This window comes from Gavia stellata, chromosome 12 (genome assembly GCF_030936135.1).
Source record: "Gavia stellata isolate bGavSte3 chromosome 12, bGavSte3.hap2, whole genome shotgun sequence".
In the NCBI taxonomy this organism is placed as follows: Eukaryota; Metazoa; Chordata; class Aves; order Gaviiformes; family Gaviidae; genus Gavia; species Gavia stellata.
The window spans coordinates 10,472,921-10,489,618 of NC_082605.1; the positions used below are offsets into that span (position 1 = coordinate 10,472,921).

The following is a 16,698-nucleotide window of genomic DNA, read 5'->3' on the forward strand; positions in this document are numbered from 1 at the left end:
TTAAATATACATTAAAAATATTAGCCCCAAATAAGTAGGATATCTAGAATAAATAAATAACAAAATCTATGTAAGCCTATCTATTATTCATAAATTCCATATTATAGCAGTGGTGTTAGAGAATTTTTAAGGTTCTGAAGGGAACAGTTGCATTTGTGAAGAAACATATTGAGATACCAAAAGAAGATGAACTTAATGAAAAAAAGGATCAATAGATCATTCTGATTTCTAAATTTGATGGGATTCTATAACATCACACTTTCATTCTAAACACCTACTTTTCACTCACGCTATTTTCAAAATAACGTTTAAAAGGCTGAGATTCTGCTATACTTTCCATCTTATTCTAGGAGCAACCAGAAGAAAATTTATTCAATTGTTTTTTAGCTAGGGAAGTGCAAAGCATTATGTGTAAAACATTCATCTGTCTTCCCCAAATTCTTCCCTGTCCTTCACAAAATATCCTTGTAGACTAACTACTTTAGTAAGTTTGAAATAAATTATAATTCTTAGGTCAAGAACAGATTCCGGCCTGGAGTAGAGGCCACACTTCCCCTTGACTCTTAGAACATTGGGAGACAAGAATTTCTGAGTGGTGGGGTAACTACAGGAGGCCTGGCAGAGAGCTAAAGACCATTGGAGCACACCACAGGTCCATCCACCACAGCACCCTTTCTCCTGTGTGGGGTCCTGGTATAGTCTCCTAGCTTAAGCAACCTTCACAGCATAGATTTTATGCATTGCAAACAGTATCTCAGCATTTAATAGCCTCTGATGGATTCTTTTTTATTTCCCTCATGAATTCATAAAATCTCTTTTTGTACCAGTAAAAACTCTGGCATTCACAGCATCATGTAGCAAGAAGTTCCATAGATGAATTGCAGTTTATAGGAAGAAATACCCCATCCTTCCCCCATCTTTTTTTCTTAAACTCCTCAACTGCTAATTTTAATTGATACTCGGATTAATTGTAATATGAGGGATAGTAAGTAGCTGGTTTGAGTTCACTTCTTCATTAGGGATAGCTTTATACTTTCTGGAAACTCACAGGCATTTGGTTAAACCTTATTAGTTCTCCAGTTATCGATTATGCAGTTGACTGTTTTCATTCAGAAGTCAGTTTAAGAGGCAGTTGTGCCTTTGAGAACATGAGCTATAGTGATTAAGGAGGCAGGACAGAGAAAAGGCCAACCAGAAGCACAAAGGCACAGCGCTCCCCTGCCATGGCCTGGGCAACCACATAAGAACATCATGACATTTGCAGAAGACACTTGAAGACTGTATTCCCTGAGCCCTTTCTCAGCACATAACCAGAAGTTCACCTATCATCTGATCACAAAACAGGCATTTCACATCGCATGATTGAGTGAGGGAACAGGACAGATGATGTCTGTATTTTGATAATTGCATGGACATGGATATAGATTCATGGCCATTTCTTCTGGAGAAAAGACCATATTACACGGCAGATCAAGTTCTTGCTAGCTGGCTGCAGTCTATGGATCTTGTCACGAATTGGCAATCTGTGATGTCAATGTGTATGATTTCTGGAGAGCCTTCCTAAAACTGTACAATCAGGAATTTGAAATGATGTAGAGATAGCCATAGTATTCATCAGTTGTAGCTCTAGTCCCCGGCTCAGCTGAAAAACAACTAGACAATACTGCTATTCTATTACCTGCAGCATTGTGCAGTTATTGAAATACGTAGTCATCTTGTTCTCATCACCACAGGGAGTGTGACTTATTTACATGTACGGATGTATTGCACATTTATAGCATGTTTGGTACAGAGCAGAGCAGCTCTGTAAAAGCTGATTAAGACATTATGCTGAACTAAAACTTGGATGCTTTGTGAGTATCTGCGTTTTGGCCTTTCCCCAAATGTCTTCCCCCCACAAAGTGAGAGAGGACAGCTGGAGTAGACTAACTTTCTGTACACAAGAGGCTTTTTTTCTTTCCTTTTGAAGGTATTACTTGCATGTTATTACATTTACATAAAGGCTCTTTACTCTTTCCCATATATAGTAAATTGCACTCCAGTATGTGAATGTTGTATAGCCATTTCCCCCCCAAAAACAAAATAGAATTATTCCCACTGTCATTCAAGCTTCCCCCCCGCCCCCCCGATTGCAAAGAATTGATGCAAATCTATTTTTGTTTGGTCTGTTTTATGCTGACAGCAATTAATTCTAAAGCCTACAGCATAAAGACATACAAGTATCACATATGTTTTTAATCTACAAGCAAGTTATCCAATTATTTTAGGTAAACTTTATGATCACAACCATTCTTACCAACTCTGATACGAAAGGTTATTTTCTTCTTAATGGCTTAAGACTCATATACACTGCTATGGGGAATATACTCTAGAACATTCCTCATGTTTTACCTCCTGATCTTGAAATAATAATATAATCAATGAGCACATTTTGTTTATACTTATTAGTAAAGACACTAAAAGCATGCTGGGAAATAATATTCCATGCCTTAGGACTCAAACAAGTCCTCTTTATAAATAGAGCTTGTGTAAATCACAGACAAAGTTGACAAATTTCATGGATTAGTCATGGTGAAAATATCAGATTTCATGGTTTAAAACAGATTACTAGGAAAATCATATTAGAATCCCAATTATCCAAATTCTGCATGTTGTTGAAGAATAAAATGTAAAACAGTGATAGTTCCGGAGTCCATTCACTTATTTACACTTGCACTGAGTCACACATAAAGCGTAAACCTTCCTCATCAACCAAGTGCCACATAAAACCCCTAAAATCTGTATTTAGCTATATTAGGCAAGACACACTAGAACCAGAACATCAGGAATTATAGAGACTATACTACATTCAAGCTATTTCAGTACATTTTTCCATCAAATTATCCTAACATGAAAATATTTTGTCACCTTATAGAAAAACTTTAACTAAAGGAAGAAACAGACTTTGAAATGAAAGCTGCTCACAATTATTTATATTTGATGCACTTAATTAAAAACTAGGGAAAGGCTCTCCTAAAGAAGTTCCACTTTAACAGAATATCTCTGTGTTCTGGTAAAAATATAAAATTCATACCAGTGAAAAACAACATTTGGAGTTAAGAGAAACTATCAGTTTCCATGTAAAACTTCGTGGCTTTTAAGTCTTTTATGATGATGTAATTTAAAGTGAGGCCTTATTTAAAAGCAAGGTTACGTATAACCATGTGATTCAAAAAGACTTGTTGACTATATAACTATTTGGCTTGATGCCTACATCTCTTCTACTTAGTTGTATAGACCACTTGTCATCTTTGCGTATGAAGACAGCCAATTTGTCAGACATTTGCTTTAATTCTTTTTCTTTGTCTTCTTTACAATATCCTTCATATACATCCTGGTCATCAATATCATATATCTGACTGGAGGATGGAAATTCATTTGTGTCTCCGTCTTACTTCCTTTGCATGCAATCCTCCTGGGTCTTATAGGATGTACTTAATAAGAACCACATTATTCTGCTAAAGGAAGTCCTTGAGCAGACTTGAGAAGCAGTATGGCAAATTAGTTTCAGAACGTGGAAGGTCAGGTTGGAAATAAAAAGCTGCAGTTATCTGCAGTATTTTCTGCAGTTCAGAAAGTAAGAAAGAGAGGTCTAACTTTCAAGAAAGGATTTGTTTGATGCTTTTCCCTTTAGAAAGCTGGACTAATTTATCCACAAACAATAATGTGTTGGACATTAGCTGAAACAAATTAAAATTAGCTTTTAGTTAAATTCACGTTTTTAATATATGAGCAATCACATTTCTCTTCCAAGTGCATTTAAACACTCTTGTTTCCACAAAGTTAGAACACTATTTGCAAAAAATTCTATACCATTCAAATATTTAAATTTAAAAGTGTGTTTGAGTTTGAACATAAACAGCCCTTTAGATGGTTGGAAATGCCAGGTTTATAGCTGTCCTTGCAACCTTAATTCTGCCCCCTGGTGTCTATGAATTATGGTCATTTCTAACTAAAGATCACACATTATTTTTCACTCTAAGATCTCAGTGTCATTCTGTTCACAGGCTAAATGTTTCTTACAGACTGAAGTTGCCTTTCAATACTATTGAAGTTTTTAAAATGCTGCCTTTGCCAAGTGTCTCCCTGAAACTACGTTACTATTTGCTTCCTGGGCTTCTTTGTGCTGCTCGTCACCATATCTGGGTATCTCTAGAACACTAACAAACTGCTTTCTGCATCTTCTTTGTGATATGAAAAGAGCATTATTATCTGTGTGAGAAAAGATGGTGCACAGACACTGGGCACAGTTTCAAAAGTCTTTGTTTGGTGCAGATGTCTTGGTTATTTGCTCTAATGCATTAGGCTTACTTGTGTAAAGTTCTTCAGTTTTTATAGTCCTTTTCATTTTTGAAACAGTTGTATAGACTTTATCATGTTATATTTGACACATCTCTATAAAATAAAATTGTAAATTTTATTTTCCTCATTTTGTAGATGTTAAAAAGTTCTTTGCCGAGGTAGCCGAGAGAACTGTTAGAAATGGCCTAAAACTCAGAACCCCTCCTGGTGCTTCAGCGCTGGTTTTGTTCCTGACGACCAGATACTTTTACTGCCATAATGGCAGTGCTTTCATTGCTCTGAGGTACTGTGAATGCTCCATACATCTGAGTCAGGTCATGACTGAAATAAATAGAAGTTCACACAATACCTGTATTTTGGTATACTCAATTCGTTAGCACCTAAGAAATGTGTAGCAAGAGAACGGATAGGGCTAAGCTGACCACTAACATTACTGTTTGTCACTCTCACAGTCACTGTCCCATTCAATATGCAGCTCAAGAATGTATTTAGTATAATAGATAGCAAGCATGGAACAGCAGTGAGGTGCTACAGAAAAGGCAGTAAACGGCTGTATAACTGAAAAGCGCTGGAAGATGAACCAAAAAGGGCACCAAAATAAAAATTATATGAGCTACTTTAAATCTGGCACTTCCTAACTTCCAGACTTTTGATTTACACTGTAATGTCCATTTAATGAAGCCATTTTGTTGACGTGCAGCATAAATTTGCTGCAATAAAAGACAAAAGTTACAGACAACTTTAGAGATGGCTCATCAGTATCAGAAGCAAAGTTTGAGCTTTTAACAAGTGACAGTTGAAGTACAGATATTCACCATTTAAAATAAACCTGTGGTTATTGGTGATCACTTCCCATTATAGTGTTGTGCACCAAAAGAAAAAGCTGCTAGCTTATATACTTGAGCAAATGAAAGCATTTTGGTTTGCTTTGTTTATTGTTAAAACAAACTGGAGCATAAATCCATCACTTATTCTCTGAACAAAATCTGAGTGCCTTCTCTAGAGTGGCCAAGCAAACTAAAAAATAGTGAAAATAGGGCTTTTGATTCTTTAAACCTACCAGCTTTTCCTCCCTATTTTGAAATGGATCTGATCCAAAAATCAGCCGGACTTATAAGGAGCCTTTTTGTTGATTTCACAGTTAGGTGACATACAACTCGGACGAGTTTGAGCAATGCATATGGTGAGGTTAAAAACATCGGACCTACTCTTTGTTTTTACCATCTGGTTTTCAATCACACAGACCTCAATGGATTTCTCATTATCTGTTCTAACATCAGTAAATTAGAATCAGCTACAAAATTAAATTAAACAAATTTCTTCGTAGAAGCAATGAATGCATCATTAAGACCCAATAATAGTCTCAAGTCGACCAAAACCCTCCCATTTTCTTTGAAAAGAGCACATTAAAACTGAAATACTATGAAAATAGTATTTCTCTCTCTCTCCAGTAGTGAGCTTGTGTGTTTTGTGTCTGTATTTCATTCTCCTCAGTGATGAAAAATTATTACAATAAATTTTTGATTCTTAATTTGGGGTGCAAGAACTGCAAAAGACATGTTAGATTTGCTATTGACACTGAAATGAGAAACAGAGTATTTCCTTGACAATTAAAAAAAAAAGGAATACAAATTTTGGACTAAATTTTGTCAAAACTTTGACATAATAATCTCTCCCCCACCTTCTTATATACTGAAAGAAATAAGTAATCAATGTTTGTAAAGTGTTTTAACGATCTCAGATGAAAATTACAGAAATGCAAAGCAAGTATAATTGTTGTTATTATGATGAAAACGTCTAGTTCTCCTCATTGTGTTCATTGCCTTAAGTAACACAGTGGGTAGCCTGTTATTACTAAAGGAATAAACTTTTTCATCAAACACTCTTTATAAAAATATTTCCCTGGAAATGTAACACAGCATGTAGCAATACTACTACAATTTTCCATCAACTATGAGTACATGCAGCACAGGTACTGTATTTAGATAATTTTACTTGAGCTTTTTGGCAATAGTTCCTCTCAAGGAAACCTACATTAACCTGAAATTTAGAGTCTGTTATCCCCAGGCCAGCTTCATTGGAATTTTTAATATGGCACTGTCTATTCAACAGTTGTGTGTAAAATGCCAATAAACTGGCCAGAAAAGAGCTGAAGGGCTAATTGCCTTTTAACTCCACTGTGATGATAAAGTCACGTAGAAAGAAAGGAAAAACTCCCACTGCTTTAACAAGTTTATCTGACTGCCACTTTAACATTCTCTGTCTGCATGCACTTTAGTGCGTTCACCAATAAAAGGATAAAAGCATTCAAAATCCTATACCCTCAATAACTAAAAAAGTCCGGATTCATAATGTCTGCTCTACTGGAATCAGCCCATTAGGTCAGCTAGCTTTTTGCGTAGTACTTGATTTCAACTATACAGTATATACCAAGAAAAATTTTCCTTTTGATGCAAAAGATTATAAATCCTTAGGAAACTGGAGTGCGAGAAGAAAAGGAAGGATACCATTTTGAAATAATAATAAAAAGCAGAAACTGCTTCTCACAGATGAAAGGTGAAATAGCGCCAATCAAATCAGTGGTGAAATTCCCATTGATTTTAATAGGGCAAGGATTTAATCTCAAAATAAAATACAATACAGGAAAATACAGCATCAGTGAATTTTTGATACTGGAGAAGTATATAATTTCAATTTTCAAGTATTCTCTGTTTCTTCAACCACTTTTTATACTCTTCTCTTCCCTCTTCAAAAATCCAGTTTTATAAATACAATTTTTTTTCACCTGATTGTGAATGAGATTTTCTAGCTACCTCTGGTTGTCTGCACTTTTGCACAGTGTTATTTATTATTAATCCATAATTAAAAGTAGGCATCAAATAATATCAGTATGGAAGTCAATATTTATAGACAAAAGGCGTATTTTCCTTTGCCAGTTGAGTGACAACCATTCTTGTCCTACTTGATTCCACAAAATGAGATGGTTATTAAGAGACATTTCACTAAATGATTGAAAGGAAGAAGCTACTGGTCACTTAATTTTTTGTTAGACCTCTATTTTCACTTTGACCAGAGAAGGAACACAATCAGCTCTGATAGTGAATTGACCTGTTCCACTTAATAAAATAAAAGCAGCAGTAGAGGCATTGTGATTGCCAGCTGCAAACCACAGTGTTGTTTTTCTATTAAAAATCTCTTCCATATTATTCTTATTGTAACCTGGAAAGAGTACAAAATCTGAAATCCAAAGGAATTTCTATAGAAAAGAATACTGTTAACACTGAAAGTTCCTCAAGTACTCAGAAAAGCAAATGTTGTATCATATTACAGTAAAATCTAAAAGCAGAAGTTCAAACTAAAAATGCAGTGTCCTTCAACACAGACTTATGTGCATCAGAGCCTATGCATTAACGTACTTCATTTCCATACGGTTCTGCATTTCCCTTCACCATCACTTCATAATTTGTTCCAGATTTTGTTATTTCTTTCACATTTGAGGACACATTGTTCCACATTTGGGTGATGAAAGACTGAACTGGATGGAAGTATAGTGAAATGTTAGAGAGAGAATGAAAACAAAAATGAAGTTAAATTTTCAATTTATAAGGTAGTAATGAAACTGAAGAAAATTGAGTGCTCAGGGAGACCCAGAATGTTCATGTTCACAGTACAAAATAAACAACTTGGCTATCCTTCCAAATTTAAAACACCAATACCTAAGGGAAGTAATGAATTTATCCATAACAATCCAGTACTTTTAGGTTGTCACTGCAGTTCAGGGGTATTCTTAAAGCTTAGATCTCTGTTACTAGATTAGAAGTCAGAGTAAACTAAAAGATCAAGCTAATCTAGGATAAACTTCTTTTCCACAGTTCAAAGGCATTGGCCTTTCCACAGGTTCAATTGCAGCTTTCTTTGAAGATGTGCCCTAAAGTTCATTAAAGAAATTTCATTGACTTGAACTGATTTCAACATTAAAAAGATAATGTGTACGCTTCACTGCCAGAAAGAACCTGACAGACTGACTTTGAAGCTTTTTTAGGTGGTATTAAAAGCCTACTTTATTTAAACAGACCTTCATGTTTAAAACTTTAAGAAAACTTTAAAAATTAAATGAAAAAAACCTTGAAAACACAGATTTTAAGAAATCCAGTAAAAAAATCATTACTTAATTTTTTCTACAGAACCCAAACTCATCATCACTGATTTTTTTCCCCCTCATTGACTATCCTTAACAATATTCCCAGGTGGTAGCGCACACAGTGAACTGTCAGTTATTGCTTGCGCAGTATCTAATCTCTGTATAGAGCTTTGCAAAGAAATATAATGGCAAGAACAACTGCAGTCTTTAACAATGTAAGATTTAGACAGATTTACATAGCCTTGTCTTAATAATAGGTGCTCCATAGCCTGTGTCAATAGTAATTTGAAGAGGAAAATGCTGTTTTAAGATTTCCTCAACTTCTGCTGAAATCAAGAGAGACACATTTGCTGATTGTAACTCCAGAGTTATACTTGGTCATTAAGATAAACATTTGTTTTTTACACTAGGCTGAATGCTAATCTCCTTATTCAGAAAAAAATAGTACTTGTTGGTATGACAGTCTTAGGAAAGGGACTTTTAGTAATAAACTAGCTGAAGGGGAGGCTCTGCCTAGAGAACGGGACTGCACATACTTTCAAGATTTGTTATGAAATAGCTTGCAATGTATTACAATTATATACTTTTTTAGTACATAATGCTGCACTAATGACATGAAAAACATTAACACACAGAAAATTTCCCAAATCAAGGGTAAGCATATGAGCATCAGTCTTTAGAATAACCGGGCATCCTCTAATTTTCTGGCAACACAAGCTGCAGCTCCTGGTTACGACAGACTTCAGACTTCTGCACCAGACTCACAAAATGGTATTACTGAATTTTATTTGATTTCATGTTTACTCTAAATACTAACTTACTGACCAGATCCTGTCAAATAAAAACTCCATCAGGGAGTCTGACAACTATTATTTTGTAAACACTGCTGATGGATGGAACTTGGCTTCTTGGACAATAAATTCTACATATTTAGGTCAATTAAATACCTGCATTGCCTCAAAAAATTGCCTACAGGACAAGTCAAATATTCTGGCTGTATTCTATTCCACCTCTAAGTTATTCTACCTTGAACCTTTATGAGAAAATCCTAAACAGAGAACTGTCCTATGTATCAAGGCTTATTTGAAACACATCATCCTTGGCTTTTTGATGTATCCTTTGCTACTCTCTCTCTCTTCATAAAAGCACACAGCTGTCTCTTTAAGTCTATTTATTTTATTTACTTTGCTTTTTTGAGTTCAAGATTTTATCTTGTAGATTAAAAAAAGACAGAACTGCCTGACAATGTTGACACATTCAGGCCTTGTAGTAAAAGCTGTCGGGCTATGCAGCTCACTTGAGAAAATTGTGTTTTATCAGAATAATGGAATTGATTTCAAAATAATTATTTAAAAACTTACAATATGACCGATACAGGCATACATACTGAAGATAAAACACCGAAAGCAAATCTCTGGCTGTATATTCAACCTCTTGCAGTGACGAACAAGCAAATATTTCACTGATTAAAAAGATTCTGAGAAGCTGATCCTTCTTTCTGTCACCTAGCTTAATGGTAACTGCATAATGTGATTAAAGCCTAGACACATATTGACAATTTTTTTAAAATTTACACAATGAATTTCCAAAAGTTTGTCTACTATCTTGCATACAATCTATTTAATGTGTATTACACACCCAGAAAAAACTTCTATGGTATAACAACATTATCAGCTTACAAGTTCAAACAAGCAAAATGTAAAAAGTTCCAGAATTAAGATTATCCGTTTAACTTGAATTTTGTACCTTATTAGATATTAGTTATGATACAGCCCTTAATTCTGCATATTATGCTTTTCCCCAGGACTCCTGCCTCAATCAGTATACAGAATGGATGCCAGGCCCTCGCCCATGACCAGCTAGCCAACAGTTTTGATACACCTTATCTTCAAACTTGGTTAATTGACTGCTATTCAAACACTACTGTCAAAACAAAATTATTAATTTCATTCAGGCTTTTCTAGAGCATTCTTTATTATGACATTACTGCATTCATTTACCTGAGTATTAGCATCCACTACTCGGTCGACTTGTAGTTATCCTCATCTCTCTGGACTCTCTTCCGTTACCACCATTAGGGATTCTGTTCAGCCAGTTCCAGTCTCCCCTCCAACTTCCATATTCAGTCATTCTTATTTGCGTACTCCGACCTCCACCATGCCCTCCAATCCCCATCTTGCAATCCCCATCTCAAATCAACTTGTTGAGAAAAATCCCAGCTATGGACTGGCAGATGACACAGAAGATACAGGAGAGACAACCTCTCAGCTTCAGCTCTGGACCTGGCACAACATAAGTCATCCCAAACTGAAAATAAGGGAAATCTTCCTCAGCCCCAGAGCTGATCATGAAGATGGAATCCTAGCTGCTAAAACCGAATGATGTCACGCCAAGCAGGATTCTTCTAAAACCCAATAAATTAATCAAATCTAACAAAAATTTACTTGGACAAAAAAAAGCACGTTCATGAAATGAATACTACCCAACTGCTAAAACTCAGGACACCACCTTGAAGCAATGGGATCAGTAAACCTTTTCAAAGAAGTTTCCACTTGTATTGTTTACTAGTCTGGGTTTGGGGTTTTTTTTACCTATATCCTCTGTCTTGGAAAAAGCTGAGCCTTTTCAGCTAAGCACATGGAACCATTTGTGCAGACTATAAACTCTTGAGACAGATACCTCACTTGGCAAGTGTCCCAAGTAATTTTATAAAATTATCAGCTAAAAGAAAGGGTTTCTTTATGGGAAAGGTCAGACAACCTTTAAAAGAAGAAAGGATACTAGGCAGGTTTGTAAACTGGGAATATATAATGCAGATAAATAAACCCATACTACTGCTTTATTGTAATAACCTATTTAATCTGTTTCTTTTTGTTGTCAGAACCAGAAAGGGAATTCTGAGTTCTGTAATTATAAAATAAAAAGATGTAGAAAATCTTGGTTGATAATTATTTGTTAAAACAGCTGAAAAACTCTATTAAAAAAAACCCAGCAGAACAAGTTAATAAATACTGTGAAAGTTCTTTATAAAAATCTATATTGATATAATTTTTGTATATTGATATAATATTTACATCTTGATATTTCACATATTGATATAAATGTTAATATATTGAAATAATTTTGGGGTCCTTCTTGCTAAGGACAAAAAACCTCTCCTGCTAAGGACAAAAAAACCTCTCCAGCATGTTAGGAATAAAAAACTATTGTGTACATAAATACTCAATAGAAGGACAAAGAATATATAACACTTTTAAGCTACAGTATTGCCAGAGACAATGTTGCTGTTTAGACCTGATTAAATATATTTAAAGTTATCTCAATAAATAAAATTACAATTATTTTTTGCTTTTAAATTTTTTTAAAATATTACTGCTCAAAATGAAGTTAGGGGTACAATTAGTCACAAACCAGGTCAATACAAACAGATAAATACAGAATAATTTATGAACAGGTCATAAAAACTTCATAGTTCAGTTTCTCAAAATAGAAATAGAAGAGTTCCTACTTACAGATTACTTTGTGAAGTTTGAATTTATCCAAAAAGAGTACACATTATTAGTAGTAATTAACACCAGGTATTGATTACGATTAAAGATGCAATCAAAGGCCTCTCAGAGGAACATAATGCATAAACTATAAACCTAATACCTAAAAAGAATGGGCTGCTTGAACAACACCCTTATGCTTCAGCAGTGAAGGTAAAACTTGCTTTTATAGTTAGATGTAAAAGGTAATGGTTGACTTTCAACTGACATTGATGGATTGTAGATCGCACCTTCAAACCTAGCTGGATGAATTCCAGTTTTCATAGGTGTGATATCACTATCAGTACTGCTACCACAGTCAAATAATTGACCACTGACATCACACTCAAATTGGAAGATTTTATTTTGAGTCTATGGGCTGCCATGTGTTTAATACTACAGTGTACCATGAGGGCCCTTAAAGCATTTCCTTTTAATTTTTTTTCTTCTGTTAGCTGGGTTATTAACTGTATTAGCAGTATTTGCTATTCTGCATATAGGAAATACCTGCTCATACCAGTAATACCTTGTCTAACTGTAAAAAAACCTAAAAGGAAACTATCCACTATCCTACACTCCATAAATACATCAAGCTCTTAGGCACATAAAAGTGAGACCCTGCGATCCCTGGTTAATACCAGATAGATCTCTGTTGGAGTATTTTGGCTCCTTTTACACACATCCCACCATTAAATTTGATTCAACTTAATCCTGTCTAAAATTAAAATAATTGTCACCTGCTATTATTTATTGAATTTGAATGATTGCTATAAGAGGAGAAGAAACAACTAAGTAGAAAAAATGAAAGCAATCACAGCTATTTGAAGTATAAGTATGTTAGTTTTTAACATATAATTATAAAATTAAAATGGAAGTTATTTTAAAATCAGATTTATTTGCTGACCAAAAAATGGTTGTCTACAATGTCTGTTGAATTCAACAAGTGTATTGACTTATTTTTTAGGGCAAGGACCATTCATACAAATACAAACACATTTTATCTTCCTTGGGCTCTTGGGAATGACCGTTCTTTTGCTAAGATACTGTATATTTTATTCTATGGGAATGCTATGAAAATTCAACCTCATTACATTAATGCCTCACATAAAATTCACAGAATCACAGAATGATAGGGGTTGGAAGGGACCTCTGGAGATCATCTAGTCCAACATCCCCGCCAGAGCAGGTTCACCTAGAGCAGATTGCACAGGAACGCGTCCAGGTGAGTTTTGAATATCTCCAGAGAAGGAGACTCCACAACCTCTCTGGGCAGCTTGTTCCAGTGCTCTACCACCCTCAAAATAAAGAAGTTCCTCCTCATGTTTAGGTGGAACTTCCTATGATCAAGTTTGTGCCCATTACCTCTTGTCCTGTCACTGGGCACCACTGAAAAAAGACTGGCCCCATCCTCCTGGCACCCACCCCTTAAGTATTTATAAGCATTAATAAGATTCCCCCTCAGTCTTCTCTTCTCCAGACTAAAAAGACCCAAGTCCCTCAGCCTTTCCGCATAAGAAAGATGTTCCAGTCCCCTAATCATCTTTGTAGCCCTTTGCTGTACCCTCTCCAGCAGTTCCCTGTTCTTCTTGAACCGGGGAGCCCAGAACTGGACACAGTCCTCCAGATGCGGCCTCACCAGCACAGAGTAGAGGGGGAGGATAACCTCCCTCGCCCTGCTTGCCACACTCTTTTTGATGCACACCAGGATGCCATTGGCCTTGTTGGCCCCAAGGGCATATTGCTGGCTCGTGGTCATCCTGTTGTCCACCAGGACCCCCAGGTCCCTTTCCACAGAGCTGCTCTCCAGCAGGTCAGCCCCTCACCTGTACTGATTCAAAACTGTTAGTACCCAAGGATGATAGTGTATGGAGGATAACTTTGTTAGCATATTGCATTTCCCTTAACTTTTAGCCTATTAATTTCCGCATCAGAATTCCATTTTTGTAAAGAGCATAAGCTTAAGATATTGGCCTTTTTTTGTCTATGAATGAAGTGAAATGAGAAAAGCCTTGGGTTTTTTTCATTTCAAAGGTAAAAAAGACCAAACCACATTTTAATTCGTTCATTTACACCTTAAGATCAACACAGTCTGAAACCCGAGCTAAGTCCAGGATACATTGTTCCACTGAAATTCTATATTAATTAAGTATTTGAAAGGTGCATCTTTATTTCTACGAAGATTACTTCTAATTAATAACAACTTCAAGAATACCTTAGCTGTAGATGTTAAGTTATATTTAGGATTATAAAGAACGTTCTCTTTTCCTCTTAGAGGAACACAAAGAACTATATACATCTGAAAACATTTCATTTATTAAAATTTAGTCATCTCATTTCTGATTTTTTGTACCACAAACAGATGCAGAAATGTATAATATTCAGTGTAGACATGTCTAAAAATGAAAGGCAACAGAGTATAAGCCAGAGTCAAATTCTTTCTCAGCATTAATTCCACCCTTTTTTCCTCCACCATGCATTCTTGCCCCTTCTACAACAGTCCTTGAAGTTTAGCAGCTTGAAATCATATGTCTGTCCGTTAAGCTGCTAGGTATGTGGAAACAAAGTTTTTAGGAGACCCATAAAATCAAACAAGATCAGACTAAATTATCTGCCGCTGATCTGCACTGATACATTACTGCTAGTCACTAAACCAGCTACTTTAGGTCCTGAAAAAAATTCAAGGGGCAATGAACCATGATATGCAACTTCATTGAAAGCTAGTTAAGCACATTATCAGACAGAAAAAGCATTTTCGACCCCCTCGGTTGTCAACTTGGAAAACAGTAAGAGTGATAATTACCTCTTTAGCACTAGTAGAGACCGACTGAAGTATTACAGCATGAAAGCTCTTTCATTACACAAGCTGAGCTCCTACTGCCTAGGAATGCATTCAACTATTTTTTAATTCTGAAATAGAAATTATGCCACAAAATTTGTACAGACGCCTACCTGAAGAAAATAAGTCTGCACTTCAATCACTTTCTCCACTGTCATGCCTGTGCAGATACCGTCTCCTATATGCCCGCTATCTGAGATCAGATCAAAACATGGTTGTTGGGCTTTCACTGCTCCTTCTTTTCCTTTTGGAAAACAGTATATCAGACACTGCTTTTTTTACCTCCCACTACAGAGCTGCAACCAAGCAACTAAGTTTTCTTCTCGCTCCTCTGCTCTTTCTCCTGTATCACACATAGCCTGTTTTCCTCTCAGGTTTATACCTTCTAAGGCAAAAAAGGGACTGCAGCAGTCATTTAAACAGTGTTCCAAATCTTTTCAGATCACCTACTAATAATTCTAAATGAAATTAGAATTAGCCACAACTGTAGAATTAGTTCACAACTCCCTTATAGTTGCTATTAAAGACAGTATGAAAAGGTATGTAAAAACTAAATATTGAGTATGTATTTGTGCAAGAGCTTCCAGAGGAAAGTCTTGATCTTAGAGGTCAGCAGTGCGCAGGTGGCGATCAAGTTAAATCTTCCTTACTTTATAATGAAATTCTTAACACTTCTCCAGGTCCTTTGCTTTGTATAATTTCCCTCATGGTTAAAGCCATGAAAAAACAACTGATAAAGCCAAAGTCCCTCCATGACGTTGTGCATAATGTATCTTCAAGCGATTCCTTCAACAGATCCAGAATTTTTTGTTTAGCTGGAACAGTGCATCTTAAATGAAGGTTTCAGAATGACAGAATCCACCACAATTTTTTTAATGTTTAATTGTCTTCCCTGTCACAAACTTCTCTCATCTGTCCTGTGAAATTTTTTGGTGTGAAATACATGCTATAATTACTTCCATCACAAGTTTCCAGTCATCCTCAGTGGCTATTTGCAATTTTCCATCCCTGAATGTCATGACAGTGGCTTCTCAGAGCTTCATCCCGTTTTGCTCTACAGTCATGCATCTAGTTTTGTCTGCTTTATACTCCTCACTCATCAGACTCCTTTTACTTCTGCATCCTGCAAGAGTTGTATTTCTAATATCCACTTTCTCTGTTCCTGCTCTCACTTCGCAAAATATCACTGGAAAAAGCCTCATATCCATGAGGCCTCCTTTGTTACAAATTTGTTCTTTTCCGCCATTTTTAATAGGCTTACTTTGTTAAAATTATTTCTACTAGCCATGACTCATTCCACGATCCAGATATTTATTTGCCATTTCTCAAGTTTATCTCCCAGCATATTGTCACTATCTGCTCTGAATGGTCTTGACAACTTTTTCAGCTTGTCACGTATTGTCATACAAGTTATCTGACAAAATGGAAATACCAAAAAGTAAAGATGGAAACAAAAAATATTCTTAAAAATATATCCATATGCAGACATGGGCCAAAAGAGGTACTAGAACATTAAAGTGATAAAAACTGAGAAAGAATGTCACTTATCATAAAAATGATAAAAAATAGAATCTTCTAGGTTAGATACATTAGTTCAGAACTACCAAAAACATTGTTTCTTTTATCCACTGTTTGACCTATACACTTACCTGAGGAGAGGTGAAAAATAAATGGAAGAAACACAAGAATCGTAATCTCCTTTTTTTTTCTCATGAGACAAAATTAGACAAAAATGGAACCTTCGAGGATTATTTCAAGTACAAGTAAACCCCAACTTACTCCCTAGGTTCTGCCTGCTGTATTTCAAATGACCAGGATAAATACATGAGGAAACAACTTGAAAAGTTAAGAAT

General features: G+C 35.6%; 1 protein-coding gene across 1 annotated transcript in view; it reads right to left on the reverse strand.

Annotated features, from left to right (window-relative positions):
- The window catches only part of ERC2 (ELKS/RAB6-interacting/CAST family member 2), a 499,899-nt gene that overhangs the window by 63,415 nt on the left and 419,786 nt on the right, over window positions 1-16,698 (reverse strand). The window lies entirely within an intron of this gene.